The sequence below is a fragment of the Pithys albifrons genome, chromosome 2 (genome assembly GCF_047495875.1).
Source record: "Pithys albifrons albifrons isolate INPA30051 chromosome 2, PitAlb_v1, whole genome shotgun sequence".
Classification (NCBI taxonomy): Eukaryota; Metazoa; Chordata; class Aves; order Passeriformes; family Thamnophilidae; genus Pithys; species Pithys albifrons.
Window position 1 is genome coordinate 13,734,102 of NC_092459.1, and position 20,816 is coordinate 13,754,917.

The 20,816-nt window shown below is 43.3% G+C and overlaps 1 protein-coding gene and 1 pseudogene across 2 annotated transcripts in view; one reads left to right on the plus strand and one right to left on the minus strand.

The window, feature by feature from the left end:
- MBOAT2 (membrane bound glycerophospholipid O-acyltransferase 2) overlaps window positions 1-20,816 on the plus strand; it is a 108,662-nt gene that overhangs the window by 32,805 nt on the left and 55,041 nt on the right. The gene's annotated exons all lie outside the window — the stretch shown is intronic.
- LOC139669118 (5S ribosomal RNA) lies at window positions 16,824-16,939 on the minus strand (annotated as a pseudogene).

Below are 20,816 nucleotides of genomic sequence, written 5' to 3' on the forward strand. Positions count from 1 at the left end.
GAGCACCTTCCAGTACCTAAAAGAGGCTTGCAAGAGAGCAGAAGAGGGACTGTTTACAAGGGCATGTAGTAATAGGACAAGGGGGAATGGCTTTAAGCTGGAAGAAGATAGGTTTAGATTAGATACAAGAAAGAAACACTTCCCTGTGAGAATAGTAAGGTGTTGCAGCAGTTTGTCCAAAGAAGATGTGGATGTTCCTTCCTTGGAATTGTTCAAGTTCAGGCTGGATGGGGCTCTGAGCAACCTGGTCTAGTGGAAGGTGTTCCTGCCCATGGCAGGGGCATTGGAACTAAATGTTCCTTATGGTGCCCTCCAATCGAAGCCATTCTGTGATTCTATAAATTGTTCATCCACAAATTGAAGCCATTCTGTGATCCTATAAATTGTTCATCCACAGTTCAGGCCATTTATGGTCCTCTTTGATTCTTGAAAATGAAAATGCATGGTGGGCTTTGTGTGGTTGGTTTTATTTTTTCTTCCCCCTCCCCCCCCCAGTTTCTAAGTGAAAGAAAGCCAACGCTTTGATTGTGCATTTGAAATTGGCCAACTGGTTCAATCAGCTTAGGCATAAATTTGATTGTTTTAAAGATAATTTCCTTTACATGTCATGAAAATTTGAAGCTGAGTGGAGAAGAGAGTACTGATCGTCCTAAATCTGGGATGCTTTCAAAACCTTCACCCATCTCTTGTGGACTTGAGTGTACAAAGATGACAAAGTTTGGCCTGCAGTACAAATCATGTTCCCATTTAGCAGCTGGACCTTCTGTTTCCATTCTAAGGACCTGCTAATTGTTGCATTCCTATGAACCAGTGCAATTCCTTGCTGTTTTCCTTCTGCCTACTGCCTGCCTCTCCTGTCTCTTTGTAGAACACATGTGGTGCCTTGACCTTGTGTGTGTGTGTGTGTGAACTGCCATACTTTTTCAGTTCAAAGGGTGTGTTCATTTTTCTTGAATTTGAACTGGTGATATTTATCTGACTATTACGTACTTCGTGCTCTTGTGTTTTTCTGTATGTTCTCAAGTCTGGGCAGAGGAAGGCCCTTTCAGCTTCAGACAGGAAAGAAGTTGTATGTCTTTTTCCAGTTTTGTGTTGGATAGTATAGTTAGAGAGCCTGCTACTTCCTCATTATTTCAATACTCCAGATCTTCTTTTCAAGGGGATTAACTACTCTCCCCAAAACATGATGCATCACAGTGTGTATAAAACTCTCATTTCCTTTAGGGATCTTTTTAAAGATCATTTTGATATAATCTTTCTTGCTAGGATGTCTTCGTTGTAAAAAACCCAGGCAAACAAGTAGCCAAAACAAAAGCAGAACAAACCCCCAACAAACCTAAACTCAAAACCCACGAAACAAATAACAACAAAACACGAATCCTTGGTTGTTTGCTGTCATTTTATAGCCTGACTAGTTCAGCATTCCAGACTCTGTGGAGAGGTAAGTACAGTGGGAAAGGCAGGTGGGGAGCAGGATGTCTGACTTAACTAGTATACACAGGGACTTTGGTAGCTTTTACTTTTTTCTCTATCAATATAGTGTGTGAGGTTTATAAAATCTTTGCATCATGCTTTCTGACTAAATCTTGGGGGAGAGGTGATTTATTTTCTAAAAGGAGACTAATAGCTTTACCCTTTAAACGTCATAGGCTATTTTGGAGATTATTTGGCTGCAGTAATGAAAGATGCTGTATTATTCATGAAATTTCAGATCTCCCTGCTGTTTGAACTAGATAAATACAAGGAAATGGGATTTCCAGAGATTGCATAAATAGAGCTCCAAATCCATAGGAAACATGGATGGTAAGAGAACATTTGTATTCCACTGGAACACAAAGCTGTCTAAAATACATGGCGCAGAGTTTCCTGACCAATTACTAGGGTGGAGGTCACCATTTAAATGAACCAAGTATGCACCTTCCTTTTAGATGAGCATAAACTTTTAGAAAGGGATTGATTCTTCATCATTTGTTGGTATGAAAATATTCATTGAAGACTGAAGGCTGTTTTCTGAACTGAAGACTATTACAAGTACTTTCAAGTTAATGTGGGTTTTTTTGTTTATGGGATTTTATTTTGGTTTTTTGTTGTTGGGATGTTTTTAGTTCTTTGTTTGTTTTGTTTTCTTTCTTAAAAGGAAAGAGCTTCCATATTTGTTTCTTACTTTGGTTTTGATTTGTCTTACCCTTTGGTAAACTAGGTAGGTTATGAAGAGACCAGCAGAAGTAAGGAGGAGTAGACTAGAAACAAAATTCCATTTCTTCCTACACTGTCTTCTCTGAGTTGCTGAAAAGCAGAAAACAATAAGACTTATGTGCACAGATTAACACTTCTGGAAGTGCCTTTCTGAAGGAAGAAGCCTTCCTCTATTTTCATGCTTCTCTGCTTGCGTCCTTCTTTCTTGTGCTCATCAGGGCACGACTTGTGAGAATCAATGTGTGGGTGCAGTTCTGCTGCAGAGTCCAAGATTTCTGCTTGAGGAGGAGGGGCAAAGCTTTTGATGGAATTTAGCTCTCAGTTTTCCAATCCACAAATTCTTTTTTTCAGTTTCCAAGGTAAATATGTCTGTTTGGTTTTTATAATGAAAATTTTAGAAATACCTTGCCTTACAGAGAGCTGCTGCCAATTTTGCTTTGGCCACAGACTTTGTATCCTCATTTGGGATGGTGCTGAATAAAATGATAGTTCTATTTCTAAATTTGCATCTTGCTCAATATTTTTTCCTCTTTTTATGGAAGTTAAGAAATCTAATATTCTAAGCATGTGATTTGTATTTCTCCATTTCTTCAGAGATCGTCTGCTTTCTTACAGTCCCTGCTGTCCCAAAGGAATTAATAAGAAATGCTACATTTGGCTTTTCAAGGAGAAAGGCATGTAGAATAAAAGTGATATATGTAGAAGGAAGGAAGTGGTGGTGAGAACTTAAGCTCAGTTCACTTTTTTTTTAACTTTTTTATTTACACTGCTTGCATTTTTCTTTTTTCTTTTTTTTTTTTTTGCATTTAATGATGTGCTCTGTGACTTACTGCAAAGAAGTTTAATACAGAATATATTTGTACAGTCTGTAAATTAGAAGATAGAAAAAATGTTTTGGGTTCTCTCTCTTTTACCAAACACATGTTTCTGAATTTACTGGTTCCAAAGGCTCATTCTCACTTGAAAATATTTGTTTGCATTGATCAGGAGATAAGGGAGGTGTAGACTGCCTGCCCTCACAGCATAGCTGAACTTGTAATTAAACAATGTTTAACGTACGGAATGTGTTCAAAACCAACTGCTTGACTGTATAATGCAAAACATAAAATCTTTTCAGCAAATGTAACCTTGATTTGACAAGGTTGGAAGCGTTTAAAAGAAATCTGAGTAGTACTAAAATGGTAGGACACGAAAACAGCTCCCATGGGTGTGTCTCTCATTCCTGTACTTGAGTTTGTCTTGCCAGATCATCAGTATCTTGACTGGCTCCCACAGATGTTTTTCCTTCCCATTGCCTCTGAGCTCTTAACAGACTGTAATTTATAAATACTTTAAATACAGTTGTCTGTTCATCTACATACTGGACAATTATTTTAGGCAGACTCTGTTTCTCTCATTTTGAAAAGTGCTTCTTTGGTAAACAAAGTCCAGTACAGAATTCTGGAAAAGGAGGCTGAAAGAGATTTGAGAGTTTATCTGGATTTGTAATAAAAGGCAGTTTAAAATATTGAAAAAATAATAATTACAAATTTACAAAGCTTCTAGTCTTGTTAAGCAACCTGTATAGGTGCTTAACTGTGCTTGTGGTTAGGTTGTCCTAGAAATTAGCCTAAGTTTAGCCTAAATCTTCTATACTTTGAGCCGCTTTCATCCATGAAGAGAAGTGTATTCTCTTGCCATTTGCAGGAGTCTTCTATTTATATTATATTCTTTCAGTCCAGTAAAGCCTGAACAAGTCTATTTAAGTCTCTTCTCAGGTTGTGTTTTCAAGGCCTCTTTACTCTTTTTTGTGTAGCTGCTTTTGGAATTCTTCCAGTTCTATGTGATTTGGAGATGTGCTTTTCAAAACAGGTTGAGGCATTTGTAATGCTAAGCAGAGTAAAAGGCTTATTCTGTCTGTTTACCAATGCTGTGACTTTCCACGCATCTTTTTCTGGTGTAATGCTGCCTAATAGTTGGTTTCCATTACAGATTTGTATGGTTGATTATTTACAGCCAAAATTGTGCTTCGCACACAACTTAATTCAGCTCCATCTGAGGCTTTTAAACTTTCCTTAATTTTTTTACTTTTTTGCAAGGTAACTTGGTTTTCTGATCAACTGGGTTTGTGGTCTTTCTAATTTAATGTCCACTTGCTGATTTAATTAGCGTACTTACTGCTACAAAATTATTTAGATGTTTCCTATTGTTTTGATATGTTTGAGTTAGTAGAGCAATATCTGATACTTCCTTATGATTTAATGGTGTTTCATCAGTACCTTTTTTTTTTGTATAATTTGGATATCAGCAGGTACTCTTCAGCAACTCAAATGCTGGCATTAAGACAGACAACCTGGCTGGATGAATATCTGTATGTTGTGGTTTAACCAGGGCCAGCACCTCAGTACCGTGCAGTGCTAAAGAAAAAGGGAGACAACAGAAAGAGAGAAATAAAATTGCAGAGAAACAAGCAATGTATGGTAGAGTTGCACATCACCTGCTGACCAATGCAGAGTCCGTCCCTGAGCTGTGATCAGTCCCCTGAGCAAGCTCCCCTCAGTTTATATTCTGAGCATGATCCTCTGTGGAGTGGAATATCACTTTGATGGGTTCAATTCACCTGTCCTGGCCGTGCACCTGCTTGTAGGCAGAGTACGAGACATCAAAAAGCCCTTGATTTGGGGTAAGCACTGCTCAGCAACAGCTGAAAAAACATCAGTGTGTTATCAACATTATTCTCATGCTAAATCCCAAACACAGCACTGTACCACCTACTAGAAAGAAAATTAACTTTGTCCCAGCTGAAACCAGGACACTGTTCTCACACTGGCTGTGGTGACGGGGTAGGTTTGCTCACAGCAGTCATCAGGCCGTTGCTGTGCGTGGTGCTGCTGGCATGGCAGGCCATGTCTGTTTGGTGCAGTCATCTAACCAACTGTGCTTGTTCTGGACAAGCTTTGGTTCAGTTGTGTTGCATGGTTTATCTCCCAGGTTTTTATAAATTATACTGTGTAAAAACTCAAAGCTCAAAATAACAAAACCCTTTGTAGTATTTGATTTCAAGGGTCTATGATTTTCTGAGTTCCTCTTTCTACTTTTAAAGACAATGTGGTAAAGAAACTTAACCTTTTTTCCAATTTCAAGGAAATCTTACACATGCTAAATCTTTCTCAGTGGATAATTATTAAATATGACTAGGCTTCACTTGATTTAAATGTTACTTGTATTTTGATTGATCAACTCTGATTACTACAGATTGTCTCTGAACCTCATCTTTGAATCTGTTTTCTGAAATTGGCAATACTGCCTTTATGATTTACAGGTGGTTTGATTTGCATGGTTTTGAATGCATTGTAACTATTAAAAAGAAAGATGCCTCAAAAGCAGCTTCTTGTGTATTGCTCTTATTCATTAAGCATTTGTTAAGAGGTGAAGGGTTGCTGTCGATTTTAAGAATCATTACTATTAGGAATCTGGATAGATTCTCTCTTGGTAAAAGTGCAGCAACCCCACAACTCAATTATGGTTATTAATGATGTGAAAAAGACATTAATAATTACAGAATCACAGAGGGTTGAGGTTGGAAGGGACCTGTGGAGGTCAGCTGGTCCAAATGCACTGCTCAAGCCAGGCCACCCTGAGCATATTACTCTGGTCCATGCCCAAACTGCTTTTGAGTGTCCAAAGGAGGGAAGACTCTGAGCAACCTGTGCCCAGTGCTCAGTCACTCTGAAAACAAAATGTTTCTTGCTGTTCAGACAGCACACTCTGTGTTTCAGGTTTTTCCCACTGCCCCTGGTCCTGTCTCTGGGAACCACAGTGAAGAGCCCAGTTCAGTCCTCTTTGCACCCTCCTCCAGGAATTTCCATGCATTGATGAGGTCCCCCTGAGCCTTTTCCAGGCTGAACAGTCCTAGCTCTCTCAGCTGCTTCCTACAGGAGAGCAGTTCCAGTCCCTCCATTATCTGTGTGGCTTGTTGGGCTCTCTCCAGCACGTCCATGTCTCCCTTTCGCTGAGGAGGCCAGAACTGCACGCGCAGCTCCAGATGTGGCCTTACCACACAGTGCTGTGTAGGGAGTATGTGTCCCAAAAGTGGGCCAACTGCAAGGTGGGGCTGAACGAGGCAGGTAGTAATGTTTTGAGGAACACTAGAACTAACAGGAAACAATAGATGGACAAAAAATGACAGGCTTAGTTCAACACTGAAAAAGCAAACAATACTTAGTTGAAAGGAGGCTGTTCAATTGTGTGTGCAAATAGTTGGCCTGAAATTAGCAATGGGATCTGTATGTCATGGGTGACCTCCAAGAGAAGCTTCATGAAGCAAGCTATGTGAGGTGGAGAGTAATAGGGAAGACACAGTGTTCTTACATGGATAGAGAATATGGTGTCAAGGGCTTCATTTCATATGGAGTACTGCACATTTACTGAAGATTTGGAGAAGGTTAATTGACAAAAAAAATAAGAGGTGTGTAAAACTTAGATGAGACATTGAGGACATTTGAGTTGGGTATCTTGAAAAGAAACTTAATTAGCAGAAATGTTAACATTATAACCTGCCTAAAGCCGTTTGTCTGCATAGGAGCAACTGCATTTCTGTTGTAGGACAGTGGGCAGGAGGCTGAGAAGGGATTTGAAGTGGAAATGTGTGTTTTATGTTTCTATTGCTGCTGAGAAAATAAAAGAAGCAGGAATTTTCACTGTCCTGTCCAACAGGGGTACCCATTTCTAAAAATAACAATTTATGTTTGGGGCAATCTGTTGCCCTAAGCAAGTACCTACTTTTAATGATATACCTAGTTCTAGCTATGCATGGAGACGCATATGAACAGGATAGGAAAGTCAGCTTATTAATTTCTCTTTCATGAAGAATGTAAATCTATATTGCTTTTAAAAATCCACTCTCAAAAGGTGCAGGGTTTTGCTTTTATCTTGGTACATAGTGGAAATACAGCTTTTAATTTTCTAGGATGTTCTTGGGGCCAACACTGTAGAAAAATGCCAAGAAGGGTTTCCATGTCCTTACTAAAGAGAAGGGATTCTGGAAGGTGTGTAAATGGTAGGCATCAGAATCTAAAATGATTTCCAGCTGTAAGGAATCAAGGTAGTCTTCTTGAGGTCAGTTTTTGAAGGGAGATTTTTAAGTTCATCTTAGCTTCTGATGTAGCACAGACATAGTAAGTTCTTAATTAAAGGTATTTCAAAATAAGATTGGATGTTTTTGTGGAAGCTTTGTGGAAGTCAGGAAGTGTTTTTCATTCAATTTGATTCCAGTGTTTAATTTTATTGATTCTAACCTGAATGTTTTTGAGCTGTATTCCTGGTATTATTTCTTGTTATGCCTGCCTGGTTTTGGCCTTTTTATTAGGTCTCCTACTGGATCTCTCATTCTTTCACTATGAAAGTAACATTTGTCTTCTAGCCAGGTATTCCTTGTCTGAGCTACTGTGCCGTGTGATTCTCACAACTGCTTCTGATGTCTGTGTTCCTGAGGAGTTAAATGCCTCCCTGATGCCTGATCCTGTCAGATCTTGGAAGCTCAGCAGGGTCAGCCTGGTTAGTACTTGGATGGGAGACCTCCTGGGAATAGCGGGGGCTGTAGGTTCCAGTCCTGAGGACTTCACTGTCACCGTCCATGGTTGCTTGGCCGTGGCAGATGGACCTTAGGACTTAAACGATGGGGCCAGTTTTGTGCATGCTGTGCCTCATCTAAAAAATCCACTGCACAGGCTGGAAGGGCACATCCAGATGGGGAGAGCCCTTCCCAAATCTTTGTTCACAAAGCCAAGCCTTCATCACTGTGTTAAGCAAGCCATTGGTTTGATCCTTTCTGTAAAAGAAAAATTGCTGAAGAAGTTCCAAAATAAATTGCAGTGAACAAAATGCATCGTGACTCATTTCTTCTTTTTAAAACAAGGATAGGTGGATCTCTTGTATGGAGGGAGAAATTGCTTGTTCCCATGAGAGCTTGCTTAGAGGTTATGGGACTGAGAAATTGCTGAAGGGTGGCAAAAGGAGAGTTGCAGAGGGAGCCACTGATGCAGGTGGCTCATTGAAGGCTGCAAAGCTGTGGTGAGGAGCTGGGAATAGGCAGCCAGGCCTCGGAGGAGACAGGGAGTGCTTCGGAGGGACTGCAGTAATTGAGCAGAATCTACCACTGTTCAGAAAATACTAGACTTGGCTGGAAGCACAGGCCTGTCTGCCAAGGACACAATGAACAAAGGGAGGGATGTGCTTTTTGTTCTGCCTGCCCTACTTGCTCTCACAGTTTTCTGTTTAGAATTTAAGCTTCTTGTCCTAGTAATGTGTGTGTGTTGTTTTCGTTTTGTTTTCTTGTGTTTTGTGTCCCCATCCCCCTTCTTTGTGTGTGTCCCCCCACAATTTAAAAGCCTTTAAAACAATTCTTGAAAACTTTGCCTAAAGAGTAGAGAGTTGTGGGAGTCCAGACACATAATTTTAAAACTGTGGCTAACTCGGGGTGCTTCGCATGACTCCTGTCCTCCTTTGACTAAGAGGTTTAGGGCATTCATGTGTGGAGGCCTTTTAAATGAGGGTTTCCCACAGCAAGTTGTAGGGACTGTTGGAACATCTGGTTGTTCAAGTTGTCTCGGTTTGAGGGGAAAAACCAAAATGTTTTACCCACAAGCAGGGGAGGGGCCTCCTCCTCAATAATCACACCACTCTTTATCAAATTTAAGAAAAGGAATTTTAATACAAGAAGGATAACTGCTATATATATATATATATATATATGTAAACAGACTAGTGCAACCCACTTCCCCAACACCATAAGAGGAAAAAAAAAACAACAACAAAACCCAGCAGGTTTTCCTCCGGGAGAAAAGGTTATACTTAAGTGTCCTTGTCACAGCCCGCTGGCTGCAGAGTGAGTTTCAGTCCCTCTCCAGCGAAACAGACGAGCAGTGGGCTTTCAGATGGACTCAGTCTCTTTCCCTTGTGTTCCCCGTCCAAGAAGCAGAAAAGGTACGAGCGACCAGCAGCAAATCCAAGGCAGGTAGCAGCACGGCAGGAAAAAGTAATCCGAAGTAGGCAGCGGCAAGACAGCCAGGGAAAACCCCAGCAGTAACCAGCAGGGCAGCCTGCCTCCTTGGAGCCCCCACTCCCCCGTTCCGCCGAGCCAAGACTGAGGAGAATATCCAAAAAAAAAACCAAAAGAGACAAACCTGCCCCCACCCCAGCGATCACAGTTAACTACTTCTTTTGTCAACCGCTGGCCTGGGCAGTTAAGTGGCAGGGGAGAGAATTTACATAATTATCCCAAACTACAACACAAGTAAATGATCTTTTTGACACCTTCTTAGATGCTTCCCTCTCACTTTCTAGTTATTTATTTCAAAATATCTTTGCAAATGTTTGGCGTCTTTGATAAAGATGTACATATTCCTACAAGCTCTGCCACATCTACTGGAAGTTGAGATGACACATTTGCTCTCATGGTTATGGCATCTGCAACTTAAAACGTGTTTGGGAGTAAATAGTTTTGTAGCTAGAACATTAAGAGAAATCTGACTTAACTGCGATGCTTACAGTGCAACAGAAGTTCACTGTTTAGGAATTTACAAGTTTATGTTGGAGGTACATGTTTCTACTATTAAATTAAAATATTGGGATTTTAAAGTGGGATGTTTTAAGTACAATTCCATGAATGCAGCAATATTTTGCAACTTGCTATGTGGAGATACCTCAATACTGAACACATGAAACTACGTGAGAAAGTGTAATTATTGCAATTATTCTATGTGTCAACGTCTCAGTTGTGCTCCAATGTTCATCACTGCAGTGTAACTTTTTTCAGTAGGGCCTGCTTCAGCCCTCATCCTGTGCTGTTCTTCTCATGCAACTTCCCTCTCACAAGTGCTAGGAAGGATTTTGATTATTTGAAGAAAATGTTGTAGTTTGGGATTATTATGTAAATTCTCTCCCCTGCCACTTAACTGCCCAGGCCAGCGGTTGACAAAAGAAGTAGTTAACTGTGATCGCTGGGGTGGGGGCAGGTTTGTCTCTTTTGGTTTTTTTTTGGATATTCTCCTCAGTCTTGGCTCGGCGGAACGGGGGAGTGGGGGCTCCAAGGAGGCAGGCTGCCCTGCTGGTTACTGCTGGGGTTTTCCCTGGCTGTCTTGCCGCTGCCTACTTCGGATTACTTTTTCCTGCCGTGCTGCTACCTGCCTTGGATTTGCTGCTGGTCGCTCGTACCTTTTCTGCTTCTTGGACGGGGAACACAAGGGAAAGAGACTGAGTCCATCTGAAAGCCCACTGCTCGTCTGTTTCGCTGGAGAGGGACTGAAACTCACTCTGCAGCCAGCGGGCTGTGACAAGGACACTTAAGTATAACCTTTTCTCCCGGAGGAAAACCTGCTGGGTTTTGTTGTTGTTGTTTTTTTTTTTTTTCCTCTTATGGTGTTGGGGAAGTGGGTTGCACTAGTCTGTTTACATATATATATATATATATAGCAGTTATCCTTCTTGTATTAAAATTCCTTTTCTTAAATTTGATAAAGAGTGGTGTGATTATTGAGGAGGAGGCCCCTCCCCTGCTTGTGGGTAAAACATTTTGGTTTTTCCCTCAAACCGAGACATTTCTTGGCGCCCAACATTTGGGGCTTGTAAACAAAGAAGGATAACTGCTATTTTGTGGCACCATGTGGGTCTTGAGCTTAGGGTTAATCAGGACCATCCTGTATAATATATTGGCTTTTTGTTGGTACAAATTCATGCCAAAAGGAGCGGCAGGTTTAAGTCTTATCAACAAATCAATGAGCAAAACTCAAATAGCCGCAATTATTATTGAGTTCTTACTCTGGATTTATGGTGCCATGAATTCGATGCCTTTGGATGTCATGTGGGTGGTGCTCTCCAGGCTGTTTTCCTGCCGCAACCTAAGCTGCTACCTCTGGGGATTCAGTGATAATAGTACGGACCCTTGGGAAGGAACAAAGGGGAATCTCTTCTCCCAACCCTTTGTCCATTCCCCATTCAAGTCTGCTACAACAGCTTTTGAGATGTTTAAATTCTCCCTGGATGCCAGAGATATCTTGCTCTTTATGGTTTTTCTGCAGGGTTGTATCCCTGCAGCTTACAGAATGTTTGAAGGTAGGGCCAGGGTTTTTCCAGAATGCATTCAGAAACCTAGCCCAGTGAAGGGGGAAAAGCGAGAGAATAAAACCCCTGATGCCACAGTGAAGGGAGAAAAGGATGAGGCTAAACCAGGAGGACAGGCCAAGCCTATGGAAGTTGCCCCTATTCAGAAAAGGAAATATAAGACCAAATTAGACCATCCAGCAGACGATGAGGGGGCTGCTGCACCTCCACAGCAAGCAGACCCAGAGCCTGAGATTATCACTGAGTCATTGTCATTTGATAATCTCCGTAGTTTGCGGAAAGACATTGCTCGACACCCGGGTGAGCCCATCCTGACTTGGTTGATCCGAGTTTGGGACCTTATGGGTGAAACCTTACAACTGGATGGTGCTGAAGCCAGGTTTTTGGGGGCTCTGGCCCAGGACGTGGCTATTGAACAGGTGTTCGTGAGGGAATCAAAGCCCCTTTCACTCTGGGCACGACTTCTAACGAGTGTAAGAGAGAAGTTTGTTTATAGAGAAATCCTGCAGGAACATCATATTAGGAAGACTTGGAAGACGATGGAAGAAGGAATTTTACGTCTGAGGGAGATGGCAATGATGGACGTGCTTTTTGGAAGAGGTGGGCAAGCTAATAATGACCCTGACAAGGTCAGATGCACACCACATATGTGGTGGGACCTTTCACGCTCGGGGCCAGCTGAATACACCGATTTCCTGGCATCCATGTATAGGGAAGAGAACCATGAAACAGTGGGCGCAGTAGCAAATAAGCTCCGGATATATGAAAGCATGACCCACAGCCCAATGCAGGCCCGTATTTCTGCTGTAGAGACATTGGTTGAGAGTCTCAAGACACTGCCTGCAGAGGTAAAAGCGATCAGAGAGGAAATTAGGGAAAGTCTCCAAGTGGCACCAGTGCGAATGAGAACCTCTGAAGTCAGAGCCAGACGCCCCCCAGCCAGAGGAAGTGGACAGACCTCACGAACTGAGATGTGGTACTTCCTGGCCAAACATGGAGAAGACATGGGACGGTGGGATGGGAAACCCACCCGTGCCCTTGCAGCCCGAGTACAAGAACTGAAGGAGAATGGAAGAAGGTCAGTGAGAGTAAGTGCAGTCCCAGTTTCCCACGGGCAAGAATCTGACCCACAGGAGGGCACCTCCCAGGTGTACTCATCGAGAAAAGGTTCTGACCGCTATGACCAGGATCAGTGTTAGAGGGGCCCTGCCTCTAGCCAGGTAGAGGCACGGGACAACCGTGTCTATTGGACTGTGTGGATTCGATGGCCTGGTACATCAGACCCACAAAAGTATAAGGCTTTGGTTGATACTGGCGCTCAATGCACATTAATGCCATCAGGACATGTGGGCTCAGAAACTATTTCTATTTCTGGGGTGACAGGGGGATCTCAAGAGTTGACTGTGCTAGAAGCTGAAGTGAGCTTGACAGGGAGAGATTGGCAGAAACACCCCATTGTGACTGGTCCAGCCGCCCCATGTATCCTGGGCATTGACTACCTCAGGAATGGATATTTTAAGGACCCAAAGGGGCATAGATGGGTTTTTGGAATAGCCACTGTACAGACAGAAGGGATTGAACAATTGAACTCATTGCCAGGTCTCTCAGAAAGTCCTTCTGCTGTTGGACTGTTGAAAGTTGAGGAACAGCAAGTGCCAATTGCCACCACGACAGTGCACCGTCGGCAATACCGAACGAACCGTGATGCTGTGATCCCCATCCATAAGATGATCCGTGAACTGGAGAGCCAAGGGGTGGTCAGCAAAACCCACTCACCCTTCAACAGCCCCATCTGGCCTGTGCATAAGTCTGATGGAGAATGGAGATTGACTGTGGACTATCGTGGCTTGAATGAAGTTACCCCACCGCTGAGTGCCGCTGTGCCGGACATGCTGGAGCTCCAGTATGAACTGGAGTCCAGGGCAGCAAAGTGGTATGCCACTATTGACATTGCTAATGCGTTCTTCTCCATTCCTCTGGCACCAGAGTGCAGGCCACAGTTTGCTTTCACCTGGAGGGGCGTGCAGTACACCTGGAACCGACTACCCCAGGGGTGGAAACACAGTCCCACCATCTGTCATGGACTGATCCAGACTGCACTGGAGAAGGGTGAGGCTCCAGAACACCTGCAATACATTGATGACATCATTGTGTGGGGGGACACAGCAGAAGAGGTTTTTCAGAAAGGAGAGAAAATCATCCAGATCCTTTTGGGAGCTGGCTTTGCCATCAAACGGAGTAAGGTTAAGGGACCAGCCCAAGAGATCCAGTTCCTGGGAGTGAAGTGGCAGGATGGACGCCGTCAGATTCCAACAGAAGTCATCAATAAGATCACAGCAATGTCTCCACCTACCAGCAAAAAGGAAACACAAGCCTTCCTGGGTGCCATAGGGTTCTGGAGGATGCATATCCCAGCATACAGTCAGATCGTAAGCCCTCTCTACTTGGTAACCCGTAAGAAGAATGATTTCCACTGGGGCCCTGAGCAGCAACAAGCCTTTGACCAGATCAAGCATGAGATTGCTCAGGCTGTAGCCCTTGGACCAGTCAGGACAGGACCAGACGTACAGAACATGCTCTACTCCGCCGCCGGGAATAATGGCCTGTCTTGGAGCCTTTGGCAGAAGGTGCCTGGTGAGACTCGAGGCCGACCACTTGGATTCTGGAGCCGAGGCTACAGAGGATCTGAAGCCAACTATACCCCCACAGAGAAAGAGATCCTAGCCGCCTATGAAGGAGTCCAAGCCGCCTCAGAGGTGATTGGCACAGAAGCACAGCTGTTTCTGGCACCTCGACTACCAGTGCTGAAGTGGATGTTGTCAGGACAGGCTGCCTCTACACATCACGCCACTGATGCTACCTGGAGCAAGTGGATTGCCCTGATTACGCAGCGCGCCCGTATAGGAAAATCAAATCGCCCTGGGATCCTGGAAATCATCACAAACTGGCCTGAAGGTGAAAATTTTGGTCTAGCAGATGAAGAGGAAGAGCAGGTGACACGTGCGGAAGAAGCTCCACCATACAATCAATTGCCAAAAGAGGAAATACGCTACGCCCTCTTCACCGATGGCTCCTGTCGCATTGTAGGGACTAATCGCAAATGGAAAGCAGCTGTATGGAGTCCCACACGACAAGTTGCAGAAGCTACTGAAGGAGAAGGTGGGTCGAGTCAGTTTGCAGAGCTTAAAGCCGTGCAGTTGGCCCTGGACATTGCTGAACGAGAGAAATGGCCAAAGCTTTACCTCTACACCGACTCATGGATGGTGGCCAATGCTCTCTGGGGATGGTTAGACCGATGGAAGAAAACCAATTGGAAACGCAGAGGGAAACCCATCTGGGCTGCCGATATATGGCAAGATATTGCCACCCGAGTAGAGAAGCTGATTGTGAGAGTCCGCCACGTAGACGCACACGTGCCCAAAAATCGGGCCAATGAGGAACATCTCAACAACCAACAGGCAGACCGAGCTGCGCAAGTGAAAGTATCACAGACAGATCTGGACTGGCAGCACAAGGGAGAGCTGTTCTTGGCTCGATGGGCCCATGATGCCTCGGGCCATCAGGGCAGAGATGCCACTTATAAATGGGCACGAGACCGAGGGGTGGATTTAACCATGGACATTATCTCTCAGGTTATCCACGACTGTGAGACATGTGCTGCCATTAAGCAGGCTAAGAGAGTGAAGCCCCTGTGGTATGGTGGACGCTGGGATAAGTATAAGTACGGGGAGGCCTGGCAGGTTGACTACATCACACTGCCACAGACCCGCCAAGGCAAGCGCTATGTGCTCACCATGGTGGAAGCAACCACAGGGTGGCTGGAGACACACCCAGTGCCTCACGCCACTGCTCGGAACACCATCCTAGGCCTGGAAAAACAAGTGCTGTGGCGACATGGCACCCCAGAACGAATTGAGTCAGATAATGGAACTCATTTCAAAAACAGCTTAGTTGCTACCTGGGCGAGAGAACATGGCATTGAGTGGGTGTATCATATCCCCTACCATGCACCAGCTGCCGGGAAAGTTGAGCGGTGTAATGGACTGTTGAAAACCACTTTAAAGGCGTTGGGTGGAGGGACTTTCAAACACTGGGATCAACACTTAGCAAAGGCTACATGGCTAGTCAACACTAGAGGCTCTGTCAATCGAGCCGGCCCTGCCCAATCAGAACCCCTTCACACTGTAGATGGAGACAAAGTCCCTGTAATACACCTGAGAGATATGCTAGGGAAAACAGTCTGGATCAACCCTGCCTCAGGCAAAGGCAAACCCATTCGTGGGGTTGTCTTTGCTCAAGGATCTGGTTCCACCTGGTGGGTGATGCAGGAAGATGGAGAGACACGATGTGTACCTCAAGGGGAACTTATCTCTGGGTAAACGACTCATATTACTGTATTTGTAAACACTTAATTATTTGAAAGAAAATTTAAGTTTAATGTAGAGTATCGGCATGGAAGAGAATTTAGGGGTGGATAATGTTGTAGTTTGGGATTATTATGTAAATTCTCTCCCCTGCCACTTAACTGCCCAGGCCAGCGGTTGACAAAAGAAGTAGTTAACTGTGATCGCTGGGGTGGGGGCAGGTTTGTCTCTTTTGGTTTTTTTTTGGATATTCTCCTCAGTCTTGGCTCGGCGGAACGGGGGAGTGGGGGCTCCAAGGAGGCAGGCTGCCCTGCTGGTTACTGCTGGGGTTTTCCCTGGCTGTCTTGCCGCTGCCTACTTCGGATTACTTTTTCCTGCCGTGCTGCTACCTGCCTTGGATTTGCTGCTGGTCGCTCGTACCTTTTCTGCTTCTTGGACGGGGAACACAAGGGAAAGAGACTGAGTCCATCTGAAAGCCCACTGCTCGTCTGTTTCGCTGGAGAGGGACTGAAACTCACTCTGCAGCCAGCGGGCTGTGACAAGGACACTTAAGTATAACCTTTTCTCCCGGAGGAAAACCTGCTGGGTTTTGTTGTTGTTGTTTTTTTTTTTTTCCTCTTATGGTGTTGGGGAAGTGGGTTGCACTAGTCTGTTTACATATATATATATATATATATATATAGCAGTTATCCTTCTTGTATTAAAATTCCTTTTCTTAAATTTGATAAAGAGTGGTGTGATTATTGAGGAGGAGGCCCCTCCCCTGCTTGTGGGTAAAACATTTTGGTTTTTCCCTCAAACCGAGACAGAAAATTAGCTTATTTTGGGACAAAAAGCTCTTAAACACTGATGGTTTTTCCTTGGAACGCAGCTCTATTATTATTTGGTGGCAAACTTTTACAAAACAAGTTGATAATTTTCTTTACCTCATTTTATATTAAAAATTAACAATTAATAAACAGTTAGATTCATCATCATGGCTAGACTTTGTGAATGCAGATTTGGGAAGGGCTCTCCCCATGTGGGTGTGCCCTTCCAGCCTGCGCAGTGGATTTTTTAGGTGAGGCACAGAGTGTGCAGAACTGGCCCCACCCTTTGATTTCTGAGGTTCATCTGTCACAGCTGAGTGAGCTTGGACAGTGACAGTGAAGTCCTCAGGACTTGAACCTACAGCCCCCGGTATTCCCAGGAGGGGTCCCATCCAAGTACTAACCAGGGCTGACCCTGCTTAGCTTCTGAGATCTGATGGGATTGGGTGTCAGGGTGGCATGACCATAGTTACTGTTAAATTAACAGTTAAATAAACTAAATAAATTCATAGAATGAGGGACAACAAAGTGTCTGATCCAGCCTCCTACTCAAAGCAGGGACAGTGATGGGGTCAGATGAGATTACTCAGGAGTTTATCCTGTAGGATCTGGATAACCATTGCCATTGGATGCTTTCGCCTTCAAGCTGATCATCAGTTAGGAGGTCAAAGTGAGCCTTGAGAACAGAAACCTACCCCATGCTTCATCATTCACATTGAATTAAAATTGATTGCATTATCACTTCATAAAACTTATCTTAGGCTAACAAAATGTAGTCACTAAATGATAAAGAAGTTCTTCCTCATGTTTAGGTGGAACTTCTTGTGCATTAATTTCTCCCTGTTGCCTCTTGTCATATTGGTTGGCACCACCAAGAAGAGCCTGGCTCTATCCTTTTGACAACCACCCTTTAGATATTTATGCACATTAATGACATCTCCTCTCAGTTACCTCTTCTCTGGGCTGCTTAACAACAGTTCTGATAGTGTGAGGTTTCCCTCTCTGCCTTCTGAATCTGATCTCATGTTTTTGCAGTGGTTCAGTATGATTTGGGCAGTGATGAATAACTATTCCTTTGGATTGAAATATTTGTTCCTTTATGGTTGCAGTCATAGATGTTATAGGAGACATGTGTTTTCACTTTTTGATGTATAAACTAATTTTTGGCCTATGTCACTGATTTTAATTTGCTAGTGGCTGAAGATTAACCTATGTACTGCTTTCAATTATAATAGAAACATCTGATCCCTGTGGTAGAGCCTTTATACAGACTGAAAATACTTCAATAAATGGAAGACTGAAAGGTTTAGGACTACTGTTTTTAGCTACTTTGTGTATAATTCACTATGAATTGTGACAGGACTGCAGCTCCTTCTTGTAGGTGTCCTTTACAGTTGATGCTGCTTGAAGTAGAAGGCTTTTTCTCGTGACAGCTTCTGTTTCTTTTTTTCCCATCCTTTTTCAGTCTGCACTTGTTATCTTTCCATCTCCAGACATGAAGTATGACAAGGTTCTGGCATTCAGCTGAACTCACTGAAGCAAAATATGAGTGTTACAATCTGCTCGTTTTTAATTCTGTCTTCTTCTCACAAGACTGTCACCAACTTTTTTCTTCCTCCTGCCTCTTTCTAATTTGAATGTGTGTGCTGGCATAAGACTGTATGTGAAATGGTGTTGCAGTGAACAGTATTTTTCCCTAACATCAGGAAAAGTTTAAACAGCATTCCATTGTCACAGTTTTTTCAAACTAATGCCATTGTCCAGTGAAGAGCTACAAAGTTGGTCAGGTCCAGAGAATCTCTCATACAATGAAAGGCTGAGGGGGCTGGACCTGTTCAGCCTCGAGAAGAGGCGACAGAGAGGAGACCTCATTAATGTGTATAAATGTCTAAAGGGTGGTTGTCAAGAGAATGGAGCCAGGCTCTTCTTGGTGGTGCCAACAATACAACAAGAGGCAATGGACAGAAACTGATGCACAGGAAGTTCCACCTAAACATGAGGAAGAACTTGTTTACTGTTTAGTGACCGTGTGCTGGAACAGATTGCCCAGAGAGATTGTGGGGTCTCCCTCAATGGAGATATTCCAGAACTGTCTGGACTCAATTCTGTGCAGTGTGCTCTAGGATGACCCCGCTTGAGAAGAGAGGTTGTACCAAGTGTTACACTGTGGCCCCTTTCACCCTGACTGAGTCTGTGATTTAAATTTTTTCTTCCAAGTAACAGGAAGGCCTAAAAAGAATATGTTTTCAGACTAGTAATGTTTTCTCAACTCTTCCAACAACTAAAAGTGGGAGGAGAGTGATTACTAGTAGAGCAAGAGCATTATAAATGGTTGAAGAGCTAGGACTGAGTATTGAATAGCCATTTGAATTTAGCCCTGGCTGGAGGGATGCCTGGTGGTCTTCAGAAAAACCAGTGAGATTTATTCTCATTGTGAAAACAGATAGTTAAATAACTAGAGGCAAAAAATAGACATATAAACTCAACATGTTTTGTTTCACATAAATAGAACACAGAGGATTGAAACCTCTCGTGGAGAAACTCTCATTATTCTGGTCTGAGACTATATGGATACCTCTGGATTTCTGTCAGTAAACCAGTATGGAATTTTTTGCCTGAAAGATACTGTCCATTTCCCCTCACATTCTTCTGTCGCTAATAAGTGTCATAATCCCTAAATATGTGAAACTGTATTTTTTTTAGGCATGCAGAACAGTGTGTGCACATTTAGCTGAAATGTTTCTTCAAATTTGGTCTATAAGGAAAATACAGAAGGAAGCTGAACTACAGTGACACTGCTAGGCATCAAAACAATGAATAATTAGAGAGTGTGTTCTGTGTGCTTGTGTTACAGATTAGTTTGTCTTGACTATTATAATATATGCAATTTTTCAAAGTCTTGACATTCCTAGCAAGTGCAGCGTAGGAGCTTCTGGATACCAAATTTCTGGCTGACTGGCAATCACGCTATTTATAGGCCTGAAGAGTTTCAGTGTAGAGTTTCACATGCTTAGAATAAAATTAAGAGTTCTGTCTGAAAATTAGTGAATTTTACTAACTTGAACACAATTTATAAATATGTTGGACCTTTTTTAACAAAAGTTTGTTTTGGAGGGTGGACAAGTTTAGTGTTTAGATGCTCTTATAGTAGTAACCATAAAGCAGTTCAGCATAAAGCAAAATCAGCGAACACTACAGAGTCTTGGGAGTCCAAATGAAAAGTATTGGTCTTTTTCTTTCATTTTACGAGTCAGAGGAAAGGGTGCAGCCAGAAATAGATGGATAATGTGAATCAACTTCTGACTTTGTCAGAAGATGCTGTCACAGGGGTTTGGACTTTTACGGCAGTGGGACACTCTTTGATGGCCATAGCCTGTTAGGGAGGGGTGGGATCCACCTGTCTAGAAGAGGCAAGGAAGTCTTTGACAGCAGGCTGGACAACTTGATGAGGCCAGTTATGATGAGAAGGACTCGAGGGGTTGGGTCCAAAGTGGCAATGCTCACTTCATCACATCCAGCTGGAACTAGAGCTCCTCGTGCAGCCAGAAAGTGATGATATCATAGAAATAACTGAAACATGGTGGGAAAATCACATGACTAGAGGATTGTGATGGCTATGGGCTATTTTATAAAGACAGGAAGGGAAGAAGAGAAGGAGTCATGCTCTATGTTAAGGAGAACCTTAAATATATAATAGTTAACTACGGTGATCATGGAAGCCCTTTGAAATGCTCTGGGTCAGGATCAGAGGGGTTGTCTCCAAGGAGGGCCATACAATAGGAATCTGCTATTGACCTTCAAATCAAGAGGATAAGGTCAGTGAAGCAATCTTTGGATGACTTCAGCAAGCTACAGATCAACAGAACATGGTTCTTACGGGTGACTTCAACTATCCAGACATTTGTTGGAAGAACTACAACAGCAGTTGACATGTCATCCATCAAGTTTCTGGAATGCACAGGGAATTGCTTCCTCATACAAATTGTAGGTGTGCCACCAGGGAGAGAGGCACTACTGGGCTTGCTACTCACAGACCGAGAAAACCTGTTTTGTAGTATCTCAGTTGGTGATAGCCTTGGCAGTAGTGATCACAATATTGTGGCATGTGGGATGTGGCTGAGCATGCTGAAGGCTCGTACTGGGACAGAGACTTTAGAGCTTATCAGAGCAAACTTCAGCTCACTCAGAGCTCAGTTGGGAGGGATTCCATGGAGGATAAAGAAGCCAGCAAGTGCTGGGAGTTTTTCAAGAGCATTCTTCTGGAAGCATAATAAACAGGTCATCCCCTTTAAAGGTGAAGCAAGTAAGCAGAGCAAAAGACCCCCTTGGCTTAACTGTGAGCTTCTGA